A 21,732-nucleotide genomic window follows, 5' to 3' on the forward strand; every position below is an offset into this window, starting at 1 on the left:
AAAATGTATTTTTATACTGGGCTGTCCCCTAGGAATAGGCTGCTAAGAATCAAGTGTAAATTCAGCATATGTGCTTGAGCAAAATAGATTAGTCAGACAGCGAAAATTCTGTCTAGGGTGAAAGTATTACCAACACCTATTGCCTTAACTCTGAAAGAAGGGTGCAACCTGGATTCACTTTATATGTGCAGAGAGTGGATTAATGGCGTAGATCTGATATTTTTTGTGATAATCAGACTCAGGGGTTCTAACATTTTGCATACAGCACAAAGTGATCTGCTAACAATATAATAGAGCAGGAGACTAGAGAATGGACCTATGCTAAATACCAGACTTCTTGGCTTTTAGGCTGTGTGCCCACTATGCGTTTTTCAAGCATTTTTGCTGCGGAATTTCCGCAGCGTAAACGCTTGCAAAACGCTTGGTAATCAGTGCCCCATGATCCCCAATGAAAATCTGCATGTTCTGTGCCCATGCTGCAGAATTTTCCGCAGCGGATTTTCCTTGCGGAAAAATCCGCAACATGTCCACTATTTGTGCGTTTCTGCATGCAGATTTGAGGTCCCAATGCATTTGAAAACCGCATGTAAAAACGCGTGTAAAATCCGCAAGCGTTTTTTTTACTGCCAAGAACATGCAGAAGCACTGCAGAAATTTTCTGCTTCAATTCTGCATCGTGGGCACATACCCTTAAGTTAGTATCTTGTGTTTGTGGAAAACTCCATTTAACGAGCCCATACATCAGCTACTCACAAGATAGGGGATTCCTGGAACCTGCTCTGATCACTAGAACAGGGATCCTGATCCCCTTTTCATCCCATCTGTGATCAGGACTGAACGGAGCACCATGGTAAATCTCTTCCTTTAGAGAAAGAGTGGAGTGCACACATGCCACCGTATTACGGTTCTCTCACAGTTTCGAGGTATACCGGTGGAAGTCTGAGGAGAGAGTGTACTAATGAATGCTTACAATTCGATAATGTGTCATATAGTGTTTTTTTCCCCCGATGGATTCATATGTACAGTGTCCATTTTAGGACATGATCAGATATCGAAGTCAAACATCAGAATCATGTCAGTTTGAGGCTAAATACCCTGTCTGACAAAAATATATTATAATATATATATTTCACTGTTTGCTGATGTGACTTGAACCCAAAACTCTATGTCAAGAAGCCAGTTCACTTACCATTGAGATATAAACGCCGTTGAAGAAATCTAGGCATTCTATTTGATTATGTGATGTTCAGTGCAAACCTGTCTGAAACGCCTTGGGACTTTCACAAATACCTCCTCCAAGCCAAATTCAAATGATGTGTGACTTTGAGATGAGAGTCTAATATGTGACTTTCTTCAAACATCAGAATCACAATGACTTTTAGTCACCCTGAGTACTTTCATGGTTGATCCCATAATACAAGAAACGCTACCAGTCACTATCACTTGACTTTGGCTGAATGGTAAAGTTTCAGGTTCAAATCCCAGGAGCAGAAGACTTTTTTTAATGTAAATTATGCTGTAAAAGTCACATATGTTTGACATCTGACTTTGATAAGTGACTTTTACAGCATAATTTACAAAAAAAAAAAATCTTCTGCTTCTGGGATTTACCATTTAGCCATAGTCAAGTGATAGTGACTGATAGCTTTTCTTGTCTTATGGGATCAACCATGAAAATAGGGTAACTAAAGTCACCGATTCGGATGTTTGAAGAAAGTCACATATCAGACTCGCATAATTTGAATTTGGCTTGGAGGAGGTATTTGTGAAAGTCCCAAGGAGTTTCAGACAGGTTTGCACTGAACATCACATAACCAAACAGAACGCCTATATTTCTTCAACTGAGTTTATAGCTCAATGGTAAGTGAACTGGCTTCTTGACATAGAGTTTTGGGTTCAAGTCCCATCAGAAACAGTGAATTTTTTCATGATCATCATCATCATCAGATGTCAAAGTCACTTGTCATACAGGGTATTTAGCCTCAAACGGACATCTTTCTGATGTTTGACTTTGATATCTGATCATGCCCTAAAATGGGCACTGTACATGTCATCATATAGCAGCACAGAGTGCTTACCGCTCCGTAATATGTAGCTGTTTGAAGCCCATGTGTTGCTTTATGGGTTCAGTACACAGTTCTGAAGTTATAACTGCTGAACCTTCGTAAAGAGAATCAGGAACGGAGGCACTAGATCCAGGAATCCTGATCCACCATGATTTGGAAGCTGGTGTTTGCCAAGAATATTAGCTTCCTTTTCCACTAGCACCACAACTAGATAACCATAAATGTTGGCAAAATGCCCAGAGCAAGCTAGTATTCACACGGAAGGATTCCTACTACCTGTACGACTGTGACCAATTATTTTCACAGAGCTACAAGACTTTCAGAGGATGTCCACATACATACAGGACACAAAGCAGTGAGATGCAGACACGTGACATTTCATAACTAGAACTATGGGCCTGGTCAGAAGTTACACTTTCTAGGTATGGGCCTCCAAAAATTAATTGAATAAAAGCATTGACATTACCAGGACTAATGGTAAAACACATGGTCCATTCACATGTACGGGTGCATCTCACTAAATTAGAATAGCATCAAAAAAAAATTTCAGTTCTTCAATACAAATCTATTTCAAGTGTTTATTTCTGTTAATGATTATGGATTACAACAAAAGAAAACACAAAAGTCATTAACTCAGTGAATCAGAATAATTAACAAAAAAAACACCTGCAAAGGCTTCCTAAGCGTTTAAAAGGGCCCCTTAGTCTGTTTCAGTAATCTCCACAATCATGGGGGGGAAGACTGCTGACTTGACAGATGTCCAGAAGGCAGTCAGTCATTGACACAATCCAAGGTCCCAGAGTTCCAATTTTCATTTGGAAATCAAGGTCCCAGAGTCTGGAGGAAGAGTGGAGAGGACACAATCCAAGCTGCTTGAGGTCTAGTGTGAAGTTTCCACAATCAGTGATGGTTTGAGGAGCCATGTCATCTGCTGGTGTAGGTCCACTGTGTTTTATCAACACCAAAGTCAGCGCAGCTGTCTACCAGGAAATTTTAGTGCACTTCATGCTTCCTTCTGCCGACAAGCTTTTTGGAGATGGAAATGTCATTCTCCAGCAGGACTTGGCACCTGTCCACACTGCCAAAAGTACCAATACCTGGTTTAAAAACAGTATCACTGTGCTTGATTGGCCAGCAAACTCGCCTGACCTTAACCCCATAGATTCTCTATGGGGTATTGTCAAGAGGAAGATGAGAGACACCAGACCCAACAATGCAGATGAGCTGAAGGCTGCTATCAAAGCAACCTGGGCTTCCATAACACCTCAGCAGTGCCACAGGCTGATCGCCTCCATGTCATGCCGCATTGATGCAGTAATTGATGCAAAAGGAGCCCCGACCAAGTATTGAGTGCATTTACTGAACATACATTTCAGTAGGCCAATATTTCGCATTTTAAAAACATTTTTCAAGGTGGAGTTATAAAGTATTCTAATTTACTGACATAATGACTTGTGTTTTCATTGGCTGTAAGCCATAATCATCAACATTAACAGTAATAAACACTTGAAATAGATCACTCTGTTTGTAATGACTCTATATAATATAGGAGTTTCACTTTTTGTATTTAAGAACTGAAATAAATTAATGATATTCTAATTTTTTGAGATGCACCTGTACATTGTATGGACTGATATTTATATATTACATTTATCGCAGCTTATTCTCAGTTTTTTCATCTTAGATTATCCCTGGATTTGTTTGCAATTTATAAACTCTCAGATGAAAGCCAGTCACAAGTAGCAGGACATAACTGCACAGCTCTATGCAATTCTGAGAATCCCTCTACTGCCCTACCAGTATCCGACCTCTTTTCAGGAAGATTAATATCTTTTTAAACCTTATCCTCATGGTACAATGTGCATGTTCAGTACTTAGCATCCTGGATGTAACAGAAAAATAAAATTATCAGGTGGCAAGAGTGAAATAACGTATTTTTCGGACTATGAGACGCACCTATGTTTTAAAGGAGGAAAATAGAAAAAAATAATTTAAAGCAAAAAATGTGGTCATGATGCACTGTTAAGGGGGAGTGGGGTCTGCCGCTGACATTACTCCTATAACAATGTCCCCTAACTCTGTTAATATCCCCCATCCTGGTATACATGGCCCCTCCTTCCTAGTATATGTGTCTCTCATCCCCATCCTGGTACGTATGGCCCCCGCCCCTCATCCCTGTTCCTGGTATGTACGGCCCCCCCTCATCCCATGGATGATAAATACATACCAGGAAGAGAGATGAAGGGTAAAAGGAAAAGGAGCGTGGGGAGATGTGAATATTAATTTTCTTTAGTAGCGGGCACAGTGTAGGCTGCAGCAGGTGGCTGCTGCCTCCTGTGCCTCGCTCCTCCGCCGCTGCCGCTCCCCCCCCCCCACCACCACCACCACCACCACACTGTGTATTTATATTATATACACAGTGGGTACGGAAAGTATTCAGACCCCTTTACATTTTTCACTCTTTGTTTCATTGCAGCCATTTTGTAAATTCTAAATATGAGTGTCAGATCAAAGGGTATTCAGACCCTTTGCTCAGACACTCATATTTAAGTCACATGCTGTCCATTTCCTTGTGATACTCCTTGAGATGGTTCTACTCCTTCATTGGAGTCCAGCTGTGTTTAATTAAACTGATAGGACTTGATTTGGAAAGGCACACACCTGTCTATATAAGACCTCACAGCTCACCGTGCATGTCAGACCAAATGAGAACCATGAGCTCAAAGGAACGGTCCAAGGAGATCAGAGACAGAATTGTGGCAAGGCACAGATCTGGCCAAGGTTACAAAAGAATTTCTGCATTACGCAAGGTTCCTAAGAGCACAGTGGCCTCCATAATCCTTAAATGGAAGAAGTTTGGGTCCACCAGAAGTCTTCCTAGACCTGGAAGTCCAGCCAAACTGAGCAATCGTGGGAGAAGAGCCTTGGCGAGGGAGGTAAAGAAGATCCCGAAGATCACTGAGGCTGAGCTCCAGAGATGCAGTAGGGAGATGGGAGAAAGTTTCACAAAGTCAACGGTCACTGCAGCCCTCCACCAGTCAGGCCTTTATGGCAGAGTGGCCTGACGGAAGCCTCTCCTCAGTGCAAGACATATGAAAGACCGCATAGAGTTTGCTCAAAAACACATGAAGGACTCCCAGATTAGGAGAAATAAGATTCTCTGGTCTGATGAGACGAAGATAGAACTTTTTGGTGATAATTCTAAGTGGTATGTGTGGAGAAAACCAGGCACTGCTCATCACCTGCCCAATACAATCCCAACAGTGAAACATGGTGGTGGCAGCATCATGCTATGGGGGTGTTTTTCAGCTGCAGGAACAGGACGACTGGTTGCAATTGAAGGAAACATGAATGCGGCCAAGTACAGAGATATCCTGGATGAAAACCTCTTCCAGAGTGCTCTGGACCTCAGACTTGGCCAAAGGTTCACCTTCCAACAAGAGAAGGACCCTAAGCACACAGCTAAAACAACAAAGGAGTGGCTTCAGAACAACTCTGTGACCATTCTTGACTGGCCCAGCCAGAGCCCTGGCCTAAACCCAATTGAGCATCTCTGGAGAGACCTGAAAATGGCTGTCCACCAACATTCACCATCCAACCTGACGGAACTGGAGAGGATCTGCAAGGAAGAATGGCAGAGGATCCCCAAATCCAGGTGTGAAAAACTTGTTGCATCATTCCCAAGAAGACTCATGGCTGTACTAGCTCAAAAGGGTGCTTCTACTCAATACTGAGCAAAGGGTCTGAATACTTATGACCATGTGATATTTCAGTTTTTCTTTTTTAAATAAATTTGCAAAAATTTCTACATTTCTGTTTTTTTTTCCAGTCAAGATGGGGTGCAGAGTGTACTTTAATGAGAAAAAATAAATAAAAAAAATGAACTTTTTAGAATTTACCAAATGGCTGCAATGAAACAGAGTGAAAAATGTAAAGGGATCTGAATACTTTCCGTACCCACTGTATATCGGACTATAAGACGCACCCCCAACTTTCCTCCAAAATTTGAAGATAAAAGTGCGTCTTATAGTCCAAACAATACGGTATCGGTGGAGATGGAGCTATACACCTGATGGGTGAAACTAAGGCTGGCCTTACACTAGATAACTCTCGGCCAATGGTTCTCTCTCCCGATCCCCCTATAAATAGGAGTGCACCAACTGCCGAGCTCCTGGGATCTGTCCCTTATCTTACTGTTAGTCTAAATGAAATTGAGTTAAACAGTCTAAGGCCACGTTCACACGTTCAGTATTTAGTCAGTATTTTACATCGGTATTTGTAATCCAAAACCAAGAGTGGGGGAAAAAAAAATCCAGAGATGGTGATGTGTTTAATTATACTTTTCCTCTGATTGTTCCATTCCTGATTTTGGCTTACAAATACGGAGGTAAAATATTGACCAAATATGGAAAGTGTAAACATGGCATAAATCAGGATTTTCCTGTCTGACATAAGACAAAGTGAACAAAACTCTGGGAGAATCATCTAGAAACTCATGTCCTCAATTGCTATAGCGATATGTGTGGGTTGCCAAGTATTCTCCAAGAGTAAGGGCTGTTTCAGATGTCCATGATAATCGGACCGATGTCGGATCGCAATGCACAGCTCGGCCATGAATCTCCTGACCCGAGCGCAATAGCTTTGTAGAGATATAGGAAGCCATCACGTTCGGGTCAGGAGATGCATGGCCAGCCTGTGCATTGCGATCCGACATCGGACCGATTATCATGTAAATCTGAAACCGCCCTATGGCTTTGCTCAGACGTCCAATTTTCCAGGTTCATGTTCATTCCATTGCACACAAAGACAGCATACGGACCAATTGCAGCCTATTGGCTAGAATCGTAGAATATTAAAGTTGGAAGGAACCTCCAGGGTCATAGTGTCCAACCCTCCGCTTAATGCAGGATTCACTAAACCACCTCAGACAGATGTCTGTCCAGCCTCTATTTGAAGATGATGATATTATATTAATAATAATAATAATAATAATAATAATAATAATATTATAATTATTATTATTCCATGGCTAGCGCACATAAGCCATTTTGCACACTGACCTCTGATCCATCGCAGCATGCACTATTCTGGGTGCAGACGGCAAAATAAAAAAATGTCCCAGTTAATTCCACAAATTGCACATGCTGGTATACAGAGTAGTTGGGTGCAGGGGCTACCCGCTATTTACATGCAATAGTCTGGCATGTAAATTACTTGTGTGCACTGGAACATAGGATGCACACATGGACAGCAGACAGACTGAAAATACGTCTGTGCAAGCACAGCCATATATGACAGCTAAACAAGTGTTTAATAATACATTTTATTCCTATAGCGCCAACATATTACACAGAACTTTCCAATTCAGGTGGGATTTGTACAGAATATACAGTAGCAGACATTACAGAATAACACAATTCAATAGATACCAAGAGGAGTGAGGTCCCAGCTAGCAACCTACAATCTATGAGAAGTGTATGGGCACATGTAGCCCGATTTACCATTAGAGGGCGTGAGCATTTAAAGAAACTTGTCCCATAAAAAAAAACAAACAAAAAAAATATTAACCTGCAGATATGGGGTTAATCTGCAGGCTAATAGTGTTCTGAACCTGCTCAGCGCCCGCACTTAGAGCCCCACTGCCAGTAGGAAATAAACTTTATTGTATGAGAATGCTATTTAGAAATATGGTAATCAAATGACCACTGGGACACTGAAATCAGTTTATGCTCTCAGGTGGGGTAGGAAAAACCTAAGGACAGATTTTTTTCTACTTGTGGGCAGGGTTTCCCCACGGGTCACACCCAGCATCCACTGCATGCATTCATTGGGAAAGCGAACAGTGGATGCTGGGTGTTACGTGCGGGAAAACCCCACCCACAGCCCATCAATCGGGGGGGGGGGGAGCGCGTCACTGGGTCACACCTGATTTGACATGACATCAGCGGAAGCCAGAGCCGGCTGCAGCCAGGGATTACGTGATGCCTGTGAGCGACCAGCGATAGCGCCTCTTCACAGGCAATAAAGACAACACAAGGTAATTACAAAAACACTTATCTGTACAGTTTAAATACATTGTGGGCATTATAAAAAGTAGTGGACAACTTCTTTAAAGACAATAACCGGATTGATAGACTTCCTAAAGAAGCCCATCCCATGAATTTTTTTTGTTCTTCATTAAAAGGAGTATTCCCATCTCCAAGATCCCATCTCATTATGTAGTAGATGTAATAATAATAATATTAGTAAATACCTCCAATTAGAAATGTAGTATAGTTTTTCTGATTCGCTGTGTCTCTTTCCTCATGTGCAGGCATTGATATAGTGACAGTTAGCTAGTGGTCGTAACCATGGATACCCAAGGTCCTCCAATGCCTGCACATGAGGAAAGAGACATAGTGAATCAGAAAAACTATACTACATTTCTAATTGGAGGTATTTGCTAATATTATTACATCTACTACATATTGGGACATTGGAGATGGGAATACTCCTTTAAATGTTTGTATATGTACGTACAATATAATGCGAGTGTGTTAATGTATTCACCTACCGCCGCTCTCTCCAGTGTCCAGCTCCTTTTCTCAGTGACGTCATCGCAATTCAGACTATGCGGGTCACTCTATGCATGAGCCGGAAGTCTCTTACAATGAGAGCCTATGGGGCCTCATTCTGATGCTCTATAGACTTTCATTGTAGAATTCACTACCAGCTCGTGCAGAGCGGTGAAGACACTGAGAAGAGGAGCAGAACGGTGCTGGACACCGGAGAGAGCAGAGGTAGGCGAGTATATTAGCACACTCGCACTACATGCACACACATTTATTGAAGAAAAATATTAATGGGAGGGCTTCTTTAATGATAAAAATAAAAAGGAAAACAATTTTGAAAACATCCTGCTTCAGTATGAGCACTATATGCAGAAATACGCATACTAACATGGTTTGGCTGCTATCAATGAGGTTATTAATGGCTGTCTGAGAAATGTTCTGCCATGCTACATGCACTTCGGCATGGAAATCATCCCTACCCGCAGCGGGAAGCTCCCTGTGCAATTTAATGACCAATGACGCCCCAGATGTGCTCGATGGAAGACCAGTCCGGAGACATTACAGGCCGTGGTAGCACATACATGGCGGTCATACTAGGTTTTGAGAATTTTGTTTCCAAATTTCTCATAATTTGCATTTCATTTAAATGTCAATCCTTGCTGTGGTTTCCATAATTTTTCCTTCTTGGTGTTGCAATTTCAAGTTTGAGGAATGTATCATTTTATATGTGCTATTATATATTTTATTAGTAAAGTGATTGTTTATAGTATTGTATGAACCTTTAATGTTGTGTGCAGTGTACTCACTACTATACTGTGTGATGAACGCTCCATGGTTAGTTACTGATCAGCATGTCCGACACTGTCACCAGGGAAAACCTCACTAAGTGGATGATAAAGAAGGTAAATAAAGAACACAGCAGATGAGTCAGACAGCGGAGGGAACTATGGGAGCGTGTGCACAGTTATAGGTCATTCATCAATCTTTTCACTATGGCAACATTATTGAATTTAAAAATGGCAGATGTGAATGACATCACCCGATAATAGCCATGGGCAAACGTGGCCCGTGGGCCTCATCCGGTCCTGTGGCTGTTACTGTCCAGCCCGTGGACTACGACGGTCAAAGGGCTGGAAATAAAACCCAATCACTGTGTACATCTGACCGGCATAGGCATGTAGGCCCTACCCTTACATGCAGGTCTCTCTCTCACACACACACACGTTGGAGAATCAAGGAAGAAGGCATGTGAAAGAGAAGACTAAAAGCAGAAGAAGAGGAAAGAAAAAGAGCAGGATTGTGAAAGACAAGAGACAAGGATAGGGATCGCAGTACATCTCTGCTTATTATATACATACGGCTGAATAACACCCGTAATAAATAATTAGCTGCTACTATAATAAGCCCTATCGTAACATGTATTAGCAATAACGGCCAGTCAAAATACTTAATTCTGTGATAAAATTAAAGGGTTTGTGCAGGAAAAACGAGTTGTCACCTGTCCACAGGATACGACTGCTGGGACCCGCTTCGATTGGCAGTAAAGGGCACTTTATCTTTGTCAGAATGGACCAGTGCGCATGCTGGACCGTGACTCCATTAAGTGGAGCTGCAATCGGGCATCCGACCTGCCACTCCATTTGTAAAGGAGATAATAGTGCCAAGTCAGGGACAAACGTTACCTGCTCTGCTGATCAGTGTGGATCACAGTGTGGTTCGGACCTCCACAACATTCATGATCTCTCATGTGACCACTCAAAAATTAAATGCAGACACCTGGTCTAAGGCAATTCTCATAGAACATACTGGTGCCTAGTCCTACAGGTCATATACTAGCATTAACTCCTTCCCAAAATACAATGTAGCCCCATATAGATGCCTTAGGCGAATTGATCCTGTCCTGTTGATCCATTCTAATGCCCCTATAAAAAAAAATAACAAAAAAAAGTGATCTGGTGAGGTTACCATTTCAATTCAGTAAATGTGTTACTTTTTATTGGCCTTTTATGAAGAAGGGTTGGAGTCAGAACATTTGGTCATTGACTCTACAGCCCTGGCATGGACCTCTCAGAAGGGTCTTCAACTTCTTGACTGCAATGAGCTCATCAGCACAATAGGCCTTAATTAGAAGTGTGTTGCATGCCTACAATTTGTCATGAATGTTAGCATTAACGTTACAGTCATTAAAAAATGTACAAAAGATAACGCAAATGCCTGTGAAAAATCCATGACAAACATTATGGGGTAGATCCCGTATGGGAAATGGGGCATAGCATGTCATGGAGGTCTCCTTCCTTAGGAGAGTTCTGATTTCAGCCCATATAATGGCCAAATCTTTACCACTATGGATACCTTACAGATATCCTGACGTATTGAAAATGGCATCTGATCTGCAGGCTGGATGTTAGAGCAGAAGTTGATCAGATTAATATACAGTTTTTGTAGGAAAATTCTCAATATATCTTGTATTTTATTCATCCAATTCCCTGATGTTTGTATGTAGGAGTCCAGTGGGCGGTCCCATTCAGTGACTGACAGTCTTCCCTGTATGGCAGAGCATGCAGAGATAGCTGTCAGTCACTAGTAGGCCCGCCCACTGGACTCTTATCCAAACCAACACCAGGGATTTCAGTGAATAGAATACAAGTTAGGCCTCATTCAGACGTGTTGCACGTATGTGTTCTATCCGGGGGTCACATGTCCATGTTTTTCATGGACTGTATCTGTGCAAAACATCTTGGAGGCATGTCCTTTTTTTCTTCGGTATCACAGACGACAAGGGCCAATATAAGTTTATGGGTCCGAACCGTACACTGATGGTAAATACGGACTGTACACCGACACAAAACACTGAAGACACTGGTACCATTTTCTCATACACTTGTTTAAACATGGACATGTGAATACACTCTTAGGCGCGTTCACACATTCAGTATTTGGTCAGTTATTTGTAAGCCAAAACCAGGTGTGGGTGATAAATACAGAAGTGGTGACGTATTTCTATTATACTTTCCCTCTGATTGTTCCTCCCCTGGTTTTGGCTGACACATACTGAGGTAAAATACTGAACGTGTGAACGTGGCCTTATACTGAATCCTTTCCTGCACCCCCATCTGGCGTTCTGCTCAGCGCCTCTCCATACCGCGCTGTCCCTGGATCGGACTGTGTACAACGTTACAGCCCAGTAAGTTAGTGAACCTTTCTTGCAGGTATAATATAGAATATAATATATATTCCCTGCTGTGCCGCCTTTCTCCTGTTGGGTCTTAGGTCACTGGAGGTTCTGTCATTTATTCTTACCCCGAATGTCTTAGATTTTTCTTGCTCCATCGACCTGCTCTATCTGCCTCCATTCACCACCATTTTCCTGGTTCTTCCTTACACACTGACGTTATGTAGACATCCTCTCACTTTCCACGTGTCACAGCATTACTAGGAGAAAGCTGAGCCAGAAGCCCCCAGCCCAGTATAGGAGTCCAGGGGTCTCCGGCCTCCAGAAGCAGAGGAGACCCTGTAGCTCCACTGCACATCAGCAGCCCCCATAATCCTGCTCCTCGGCAGCGCTGCCCCCACACCGGCTGAGCTCAGAGCAGATGCTCCGGGATCAGCAATCATTAATTATTTAGCCCTGCAGACATTGCCCCTGCACTCCTGTACAGGGCACCGGGATGGTGGTGGTGAGGGCGCACATCACCTCCCAGCCGGGGGTATGCTGGCAGCACAGACACAGCCGCTCCCCGCCATCACCGAGCCGCTCACCTGTTCCCTCTGTGCCATCACACTGCAGCCGCAATGCCCGGCGGTCACGGCTCCCTGCCAGTCCCGTGCATGGTGTCTGCCCCGGACAGGAGAACGGACAGATCCGGTCACTGCCTCCAAACTGCTATTTATTCGTGTTTCCCAGCACCGTGGAAGGGGCTCGGGGCGGAGCTGTGATGACGGATCCTGGAACCTCACAGTGACAGCGATTAGCTGAGCCTGCTATCACCAGTGACGTCAGGCAGGAGGTTTAACCCCTTCTGTCGGGAGCTGACGTACTGATCCCCCAAATATGTCTCACCCCTCCTCATTACATCATAATACCAGAAGTGTCTGAAGGTCCAGGGTTCCCGTTACGTATCTATGCGACTATATTAGAAAACTGCATGAATAGCACTCCCCTAATGAGCGAGTGAGAAAGCTGCCCCATCATTCCTGCATCCCTAGGACATGTGCACATGTTCAGTATTTGGTCAGTATTTTACCTCAGTATTTGTAAGCCAAAACCAGGAGTGGCACAATCAGAGGAAAAGTATAATAGAAACACATCACCACTTCTGTATTTATCACCCACTCCTGGTTTTGGCTTACAATACTGATGTAAAATACTGACCAAATACTGAATGTGTGAACGTGGCCTTAGGCTGTGTGCACACGAGTATTTTCCTGCACCAAAAACCAATGTCTGTGTAAAATGTTTTTACGTGTGTTTTTTCCCCCCACTCATTTGACGCCTTTTAAACACAGGTGAACTCAACGAGTCTTTCACGCAGAAGACTCTTCAGGAAACTCTGGAGTTTTTTTCTTTAAAGAAGTTGTCCACTACTTTTTATAATGCCCCCAATGTATTTAAACTGTGCAGATAAGTGTTTTTGTAATTACCTTGTGTTGTCTTTATTGCCTGTGAGAGGCGCTATCGCTGGTCGCTCACAGGCATCATGTGACCCCCGGCTGCAGCCGGTGCTGACATCCGCTGATGTCACGTTAAGTCAGGTGTGACTCAGTGACGCGCTCCCCGCGGTGGATGCTGGGCTGGTGGCGGGGTTTCCCTGTGCGTCACAGCCCAGCATCCCAGCATCCACCGCAGGGAGCGCGTCACTGAGTCACACCTGACTTAACGTGACATCAGCGGATGTCAGCACCGGCTGCAGCCGGGGGTCACATGATGCCTGTGAGCGACCAGCGATAGCGCCTCTCACAGGCGGTAAAGACAACACAAGGTAATTAGAAAAAATCTCTCCACACTTTAAATACATTGGAGGCATTACAAAAAGTAGTGAAAAAATTCTTTACCCCCGAAGGTGGTTTGCACGTTAATGACCAGGCCAATTTTTACAATTCTGACCACTGTCACTTTATGAGGTAATTACTCCGGAACGCTTCAACGGATCCCCCTGATTCTGAGATTGTTTTTCGTGACATATTGTACTTCATGATTGTGGTAAAATTTCTTCGATATCACTTGCGTTTATTTGTGAAAAAATCTGAAATTTAGCGAAAATTTTGAAAATTTCAAAATTTGAATTTTCATGCCCTTAAATCAGAGAGATGTGTCACACAAAATAGTTAATAAATAACATTTCCCACACGTCTACTTTACAAAAGATTCAGCACAATTTTGGAACCAACATTTTTTTGTTGTTGTTAGGAAGTCATAAGGGTTAAAAGTTGACCAGCGATTTCTCATTTTTCCAACAAAATTTACAAAACCATTTTTTAGGGACTACATCTTATTTGAAGTCACTTTGAGGGGTCTATATGACAGAATATACCCAAAAGTGACATCATTCTAACAACTGCACCCCTCAAGATGCTCAAAACCACATTCAAGAAGTTCATTAACCCTTCAGGTGCTTCACAGGAATTTTTGGAATGTGGAAAAAAAAATGAACATTTAACTTTTTTCACAAAAATGTTACTTTAGACCCCGATTTTTTTATTTTCCGCAAGGGTAACAGGAAAAAAATGGGCCCCAAAATTTGTTGTGCAATTTCTCCTGAGCACGCAGATACCCCATATGTGAGGGAAAACCACTATTTGGGTGCACGGCAGGGTTCAGAAGGGAAGGAGCGCCATTTGACTTTTTGAATGTAAAGTTTGCTTGAATAATTATCGGACGCCAGTTTGCGTTTGGAGAACCCCTGATGTGGCTAAACAGTGGAAACCCCCCACAAGTGACACCATTTTGGAAACTAGACCCCCCAGGGAACTTATTTAGATGTGTGGTGAGCACCTTAAACCCACAGGTGCTTCACAGAAGTTTATAATATTGAGCCATAAAAATAAAATTTTCACATTTTTCCCACAAAAATGTTTTTCAGCCCCAATTTTGCTTTTTCATAATTTTCATAAGGGTAACAGGGGAATTGCCCCTGGGAACTTATTTAGATGTGTGGTGAGCACCTTGAACCCCCAGGTGCTTCACAGACGTTTATAACATTTGAGCCGTAAAAATAATTGCACCATGCTATTTGTTGTGCAATTTCTCCTGAGTAAGCCGATACCCCATATGTGGGGGAAAACCACTGTTTGGGCGCACGGCAGGGTTCGGAAGGGAAGGAGCGCCATTTGACTTTTTGAATGTAAAATTTGCTTAAATAATTAGCAGATGCCATGTTGCGTTTGGGGAGCCCCTGATGTGCCTAAACAGTGGAAACCCCCCACAAGTGACACCATTTTGAAAGCTAGACCCCTCCAGGAACTTATCTAGGTGTGTGGTGAGCACCTTGAACCCCCAGGTGCTTCACAGAAGTTTATAACATTGAGCCGTGAAAATAAAGAAATCTAACTTTTTCCACAAAAATGATCTTTTAGCCCCAAATTTTTGATTTTCACAAGGGTAAAAAGAGAAAATGGACCCCAAAAACTGTTGTGCAATTTCTCCTGAGTACGCTGATACCCCATTTGTGGGGAAAATGCACTGTTTGGGTGCACAGCAGGGTTCAGAAGGGAAGGAGCACTGTGTGAGTTTTTGAATGCAAAATTGGCTGGAATCGAGAGCGGACGTCATGTCGCGTTTGGAGAGCCTCTGATGCGCCTACTGGAATTTGCATCGGGTACTCGGGTATGCACCATGTATTGCAGGTGCTCGAGTGACATGCTCGAGTCCCCGCCCCACATGTTTCACGGTTGTTAGACACCCAAAAAAAACATGCAGGGATCGCTCATGCATGGCAGGCAATCCACGCTAGGTTTTTTTGGCCGCAAAGCATATGGGGCGGAGACTCGAGTATGTTACTCGAGCACCCGCGATACTGGGTGCATACCTGAGTACTTGATGCAAACTCAACTAGCAAGCACTTGCGCTCAACACTAGTCACCATATCGTCACAACTTTTTTTTCTTTACTTTTGAAAAAATCCCAACCCCAACACTACCCTAACACTAACCCTAGCACAACTCTAACCCTAACCCTAGCACAACCCTAACCCTATTAATGAAGAGGAAGAGGGGAGCAAAAATAGGCACCAAGCATTATGAATAAAGAATATCAATGCAACACTATACAAAGAATATACATTTTATTTAGAACACCAAACAGATACCAATGATTAAAACATACTTAAAAACATGAAAAACGCGCACCCAACGGGACTGCGATGGGTGCGTGTTGCGCCCTCTCCTATGCCAATCTTTTTCTTGGTTGGTGGGAGGGGGAACACGTGTACCCATCGGGGGCTTTCCGGGGACATGTCTTCAAATGGTATAGGTACATTGACGATATTCTCATGCTGTGGACGGACCCCCAGGATTTGTGTTTGGAATTCATTTCCCATCTAAATTCCAACATGTGCAATATACATCTTACTTTCCAAATCTCATCACACACAGTCAATTTCCTTGATGTACAACTTACTCTTGAGAATCATAGTGTTCGGTCCAATTTATACTCCAAGACAACGTTGACAAATACCGTCCTGCACTATAGTAGTTTTCATCCTATGCACCTCAAATGCGGTATTCCTTATAGTCAACTCTTAAGGATAAAATTTAATTGCAGTAACGCTGTTGATTTTGTTTCACAGGCTGATGATTTAACCTGTCGTTTGAAAGCCCGATGTTACCCTAAAATAATTCTTAATACTGCATGGAATAGGGTTAAACATCTGGAAAGAATAGATCTTTTACAACCTAGGCTCAAGAAAGAGAATGCTTCAATTCGCCTAATAACTGATTATAACACAACCAGTGGAGAGATTTGCAAACTATGCTTCACAAGAACTGGTCCATCTTGTTGTACGAACCAAAACTTAAACATGTCATATTGACAAAACCATTACTTACGGCAAGGAGGGCAAGAAGTCTTAAGGACAATTTGGTCAGGAACCTCTTTGTGCGACCAACGACTAAGTTAAATAGAAGCACTTCGCTTAACCCTTTCGCAACCTTGGGTTTTGTCGTTTTTGCTTTTTTGTTTTTTGCTCCCCTTGTTCCCAGAGCCATAGCGTTTTTATTGTTTTTTTTGCAGGACGAGTTGTACTTTTCAACGCCATTACTAATTTTACCATATCATGTACGGGAAAACGGGAAAAAAATTCCAAGTGCGGTAAAATTGCAAAAAAAGTGCAATACCACAGTTGTTTTTTATTTATTTTTTTTACCACGTTCACTGAATACTAAAACTGACCTGCCATTCTTATTCTCCAGGTCATTACGAGTTCATAGACACCAAACATGTATAGGTTCTTTTATATTTAAGTGGTGAAAAAAAATTCCAAAATTTGGTGAAAAAAAAAAAAAAAAAAAAATAGCGCCATTTTCCGAGACCTGTAGCGTCTCTATTTTTCATGATCTGGGGCTGGGTGAGGGCTTATTTTTTGCGCGCCGGGCTGACATTTTTATTGATAACATTTTGGGGCAGATCCGGTGTTTTGATCGCCCGTTATTGCATTTTATTGCAATTTTGCGGAGACCAAAAAACGTAATTCTGGCGTTTAGAATTTTTTTCTCGTTACGCCGCTTACCGATCAGATTAATTATTTTTTTATATTGATAGATCGGGCGATTCTGAACGCGGTGATACCAAATATGTGTATGTGGGGTTTATTTTTTATTATTTTATTTTGAATGGGGCAAAAGGGGGGTGATTTAAACTTTTATATTTTTTTAATTTTTTTAATTTTTTTAAAAACTTTTTTTTTTCACTTACTGCATGTTTCAATAGTCTCCATAGGATACTAGAAGCAGCAGTTGTCTGATCAGCTCTGCTACATACAGGGGATCAGCAGATCCCCTGCATATAGCAAAATTGGTCCTGTGCTATGAGTGCCGACCACTAGGTGGCGCTCATAGCGACCAGATCATGACAACCACAGGCGTCTGCTGCAGACCCTGGGTTGTCATGCACACCCACCGGCGACCCGCGATCACGTGACGGGGTCGCCGGTGGGCGGGGCTTAGGACGCGCTTCCAGGAAGCGCACGTTAAATGCCGCTGTCGGAGATTGACAGCGGCATTTAACATGTTAACAGCCGCGGGTGGATCGCGATTCCACCCGCGGCTGTTGCGGGCACATGTCAGCTGTAAGAATCAGCTGACGTGCTCGGTTCAGTGAGGGCTCAGCGCAGCAGCCCTCACTGAACGGGCAGTACGCAAATGTACGTACTAAGACGTCATGGGCTCTAAAGGGGTTTTAAAGGGTCGCATGCATGTGGAAACTACAATGTATGCCCATTCATGCCGTCTACATATGTGTTTGTGAATCCAACGGACCAACGGGAATTTGTTTTGGGAAAATGCATCAATTGTCGGACTAAAAATGTCATTTACGCGTTGGTCTGTCCCTGTTTACTTGTATATATTGGTCAGACATCGCAAGAATCCCGCAAGAGAATACAACAACATCTGTTGAATATTGCCCTGGGGGAGATACATTTGAAAGCACAAAAACAAATCTCTACAGTGGCCATGCACTTCTACAGCATCATCATTGTAAAACTGCTGGGACTATGGTTTATGGTCTAGACCAGAGGTCCCCAACCGCCGGTCCGCGGACCAGGACCGGGCCGTTGGGGTTTTTCAGCCGGTCCGCGGCGCCGCTGACCAGGGCCGGCGTCAGCACCCGGGCAAATGAGCAGGCAGAGGGGCCCACTGGCGGTCGCGCACCCCGCTGGGCTATGGGCGGAGGAGAGTGGTGTCAGCGCCCGCCCTTCTCCGCCGTTTGCTCAGGGCCCCGGCAGCTGGATACTTACCTCTCCCCGTGCCTCCGCAGATCAGCTGTCTTCCTGCTCTGCGCTCCCTGTGACGTCTCAGGTCAGAGGGCGCGGTGACGTCTTTACACCGCGCCCTCCCCTGAGCCGTCACAGGGAGCGCTGAGCGGGAAGAAACGACAACTCTGGAGTTCGGAGCCGAGCAGCGAGCGGCGGGCAGCAGGTAGCAGGTGAGGAGAAGGGAGGTGAGTATTTGATTTTTTTTTTTTTTTTAATGTATGGAGGCATGGGGCAGTATAAAGAGGGGAGGGGGGGGGCATCCTGCTTGGGGCATTATAAAGAGGAGGGGTGACAGCCTGCATGGGGCATTATAAAGAGGGGGGGATTCCTGCTTGGGGCATTATAAAGAGGAGGGGTGACAGCCTGCATGGGGCATTATACGGTGGGGAACAACCTGCATGGGGCATTATAAAGAGGGGGGGATTCCTGCTTGGGGCATTATAATGAGGAGGGGTGACAGCCTGCATGGGGCATTATAAGGTGGGGACCAGCCTGCATGGGGCATTATAAAGAGGGGGGGATTCCTGCTTGGGGCATTATAATGAGGAGGGGTGACAGCCTGCATGGGGCATTATAAGGTGGGGACCAGCCTGCATGGGGCATTATAAGGTGGGGAACAGCCTGCACGGGGCATTATAAAGAGAGGGGGGGACATCCTGCATGGGGCATTATAAAGAGGAGGGGTGACAGCCTGCATGGGGCAGTATAAAGAGGAGGGGTGACAGCCTGCATGGGGCAGTATAAAGAGGAGGGGTGACAGCCTGCATGGAGCATTATAAAGAGGAGGGGTGACAGCCTGCATGGGGCATTATAAAGAGGGGGGGTGACAGCCTGCATGGGGCAGTATAAAGAGGAGGGGTGACAGCCTGCATGGGGCATTATAAAGAGGGGGGGCAGCCTGTATGGGGCATTATGTGGGGGGTAACAGCCTGCATGGAGCATTAAAAGGGGGGGGCCTGTATGGGGCATTATGTGGGGGGGAACAGCCTGCATGGAGCATTATAAGGGGGGGGGGCAGCCTGTATGGGGCATTATGTGGGGGTAACAGCCTGCATGGAGCATTAAAAGGGAGGGGCCTGTATGGGGCATTATGTGGGGGGTAACAGCCTGCATGGAGCATTATAAGGGGGGGACAGCCTGTATGGGGCATTATGTGGGGGGTAACAGCCTGCATGCAGCATTATATGGGGACCGGTATCCTGTATGGAGCGTTATATGGGGGCCAGTATCCTGTATGGAGCGTTATATGGGGGCCAGTATTCTGTATGGAGCCTTATATGGGGGCCAGTATTCCGTATGGGGTCTTATATGGGGGCCAGTATTCCGTATGGGGCCTTATATGGGGGCAAGTATTCCGTATGGGGCCTTATATGGGGGCAAGTATTCCGTATGAGGCCTTATATGGGGGCAAGTATTCCGTATGGGGCCTTATATGGGGGCCAGTATTCCGTATGAAGTGTTATATGGGGGCCAGTATTCCGTATGGGCGTTATATGGGGACCAGTATTCCGTATGGAGCCTTATATGGGGGCCACTATTCTGTGTGGAGCGATTCACCGGTTTCTGAGCTATTGTAGAATTTACAATAGATATCACTCATGAAGTGAAATCTTTGCATTGTACTATATATATATATATTTCTCCGCCGTATCTCTGCATCATGAATCGTGGTATGTGTTAAAGGGGCCCACTGAGACTCTTTCGCCCGGGGCCCAGAAAAACCTGGAGCCGGCCCTGCCGCTGACAGCTAGCTCCGCGGCCCTGCGCCTGGTCAGAACTCGCTCTGTGTGGATTTATAATGTTTTCTGCCATAGCCGTGACAGCTCGCAGCTCCCGGCAGAGAACATTATGCAGGACGGGGTGGGGCGTCGGGCGGGTCTTAGTGACGCAGCCCTCCACAGCACAGCATGGTACCTGTTGTACGTCACGGGGCGGGTCTTAGTGACGCGGCCCTCCTGCACAGCATGGTGTGTTCCTGACGGGGTGGGGCGGCAGGCTCTCCTCACTGACACGCCCCCGGCAGAACATGTTATGTGGGGCGTGCTGGGGCAGCAGACTGGCTTCAGTGACGCGGCTCCCGGTACCGGTGTTCAGTGTGTAGCGCTGCTAAGCAGCAGCGCTGTATACACTGACGCTCAATGTACAATGCTGCTACTTAGCAGCGCTGTACACCGAGGTCCCGCCAGCATCCTCCCCATACAGCTCCACCCCTCCATAACCCCACCCCCATATGACCAAAGCCCCGCCCCCACCCCCACCGGGCCATGGAAAACTGGTCTTGCTTAAAGCCGGTCCCTGGTGCAAAAAAAGTTGGGGACCTCTGGTCTAGACCGTATACCCTCCAACATTCGTGGGGGGATACAACAACAGCCCTATTACGCCTTGCATCTAGGTGTATATATAAAATGAACTGTGTGTCCCCCAGAGGCATTAATGAGGATTTACTGTTTTCTGTTTTTTATAAAAGATAGAGGTCTAAGGGGTAACGTTTCTCCTTGTGGAGAGTGACATACCGGCTCTGGCATGTCAAGGTAAGGAAGCTTATTCGCCGTGCAATGCTCCTCTGGGAACTTTAATATGCAAATTGCCTCTTCAGAGAAAAAGAGGAGTTGAACTCTATAGCGCCACCTTTTGGAAGCAGCAATCCTACAAGTCACAATCAACCCTTTAATGAGTCGTGCAGTATGGCATAGGATAAAAGCCAAATCAGAATCAGTCCAGAGCCTCTCATGCAGCCAAATCAGTTCTCATACTTTGCACTGACGAGGGCCAACAGCCCGAAACACTGTGTCTGCACACTGAGATTCTGATTTGGCTTTTATCCTAAGTCATATTGCAAAATTCGTTAAAGGGTCGATTGTGACTTGTAGGATTGCTGCTTCCAATAGGTGGCGCTATAGAGTTCAAGTCCTCTTTTTCTCTGAAGAGGCAATTTGCATATTAAATTTCCCAGAGGAGCATTGCATGGCGAATATGCCGATATGTGGTTTGAAGGAGAGATTACAGTCCAGGGTTACCCCAAGAGCTGTTCACTTTTCCATCGATAGATTCAGGCATCTCGGCCGGCCAGCTTCGAGCAAGGCAACAGAAGATCGCATGTAGCGATTTGAGCGGCCATGGTCACCCGAAGATGACAGTGGGAAAGTG

At 44.6% G+C, this 21,732-nt stretch overlaps 1 protein-coding gene across 1 annotated transcript in view; it reads right to left on the reverse strand.

Moving 5' to 3' along the window:
- SLC7A4 (solute carrier family 7 member 4) overlaps positions 1-12,597 on the reverse strand; it is a 39,550-nt gene extending 26,953 nt beyond the window's left edge. The window contains exon 1 of the mRNA XM_073673239.1: positions 12,377-12,597. The gene's annotated coding sequence lies outside the window, so the exon portion shown is untranslated. The remainder of the gene's footprint in view (positions 1-12,376) is intronic.
- Positions 12,598-21,732: the final 9,135 nt, after the last annotated feature.

Source organism: Phyllobates terribilis, unplaced genomic scaffold (assembly GCF_046119375.1).
Source record: "Phyllobates terribilis strain yellow unplaced genomic scaffold, ASM4611937v1 Scaffold_1__5_contigs__length_1240528914, whole genome shotgun sequence".
NCBI lineage: Eukaryota > Metazoa > Chordata > Amphibia > Anura > Dendrobatidae > Phyllobates > Phyllobates terribilis.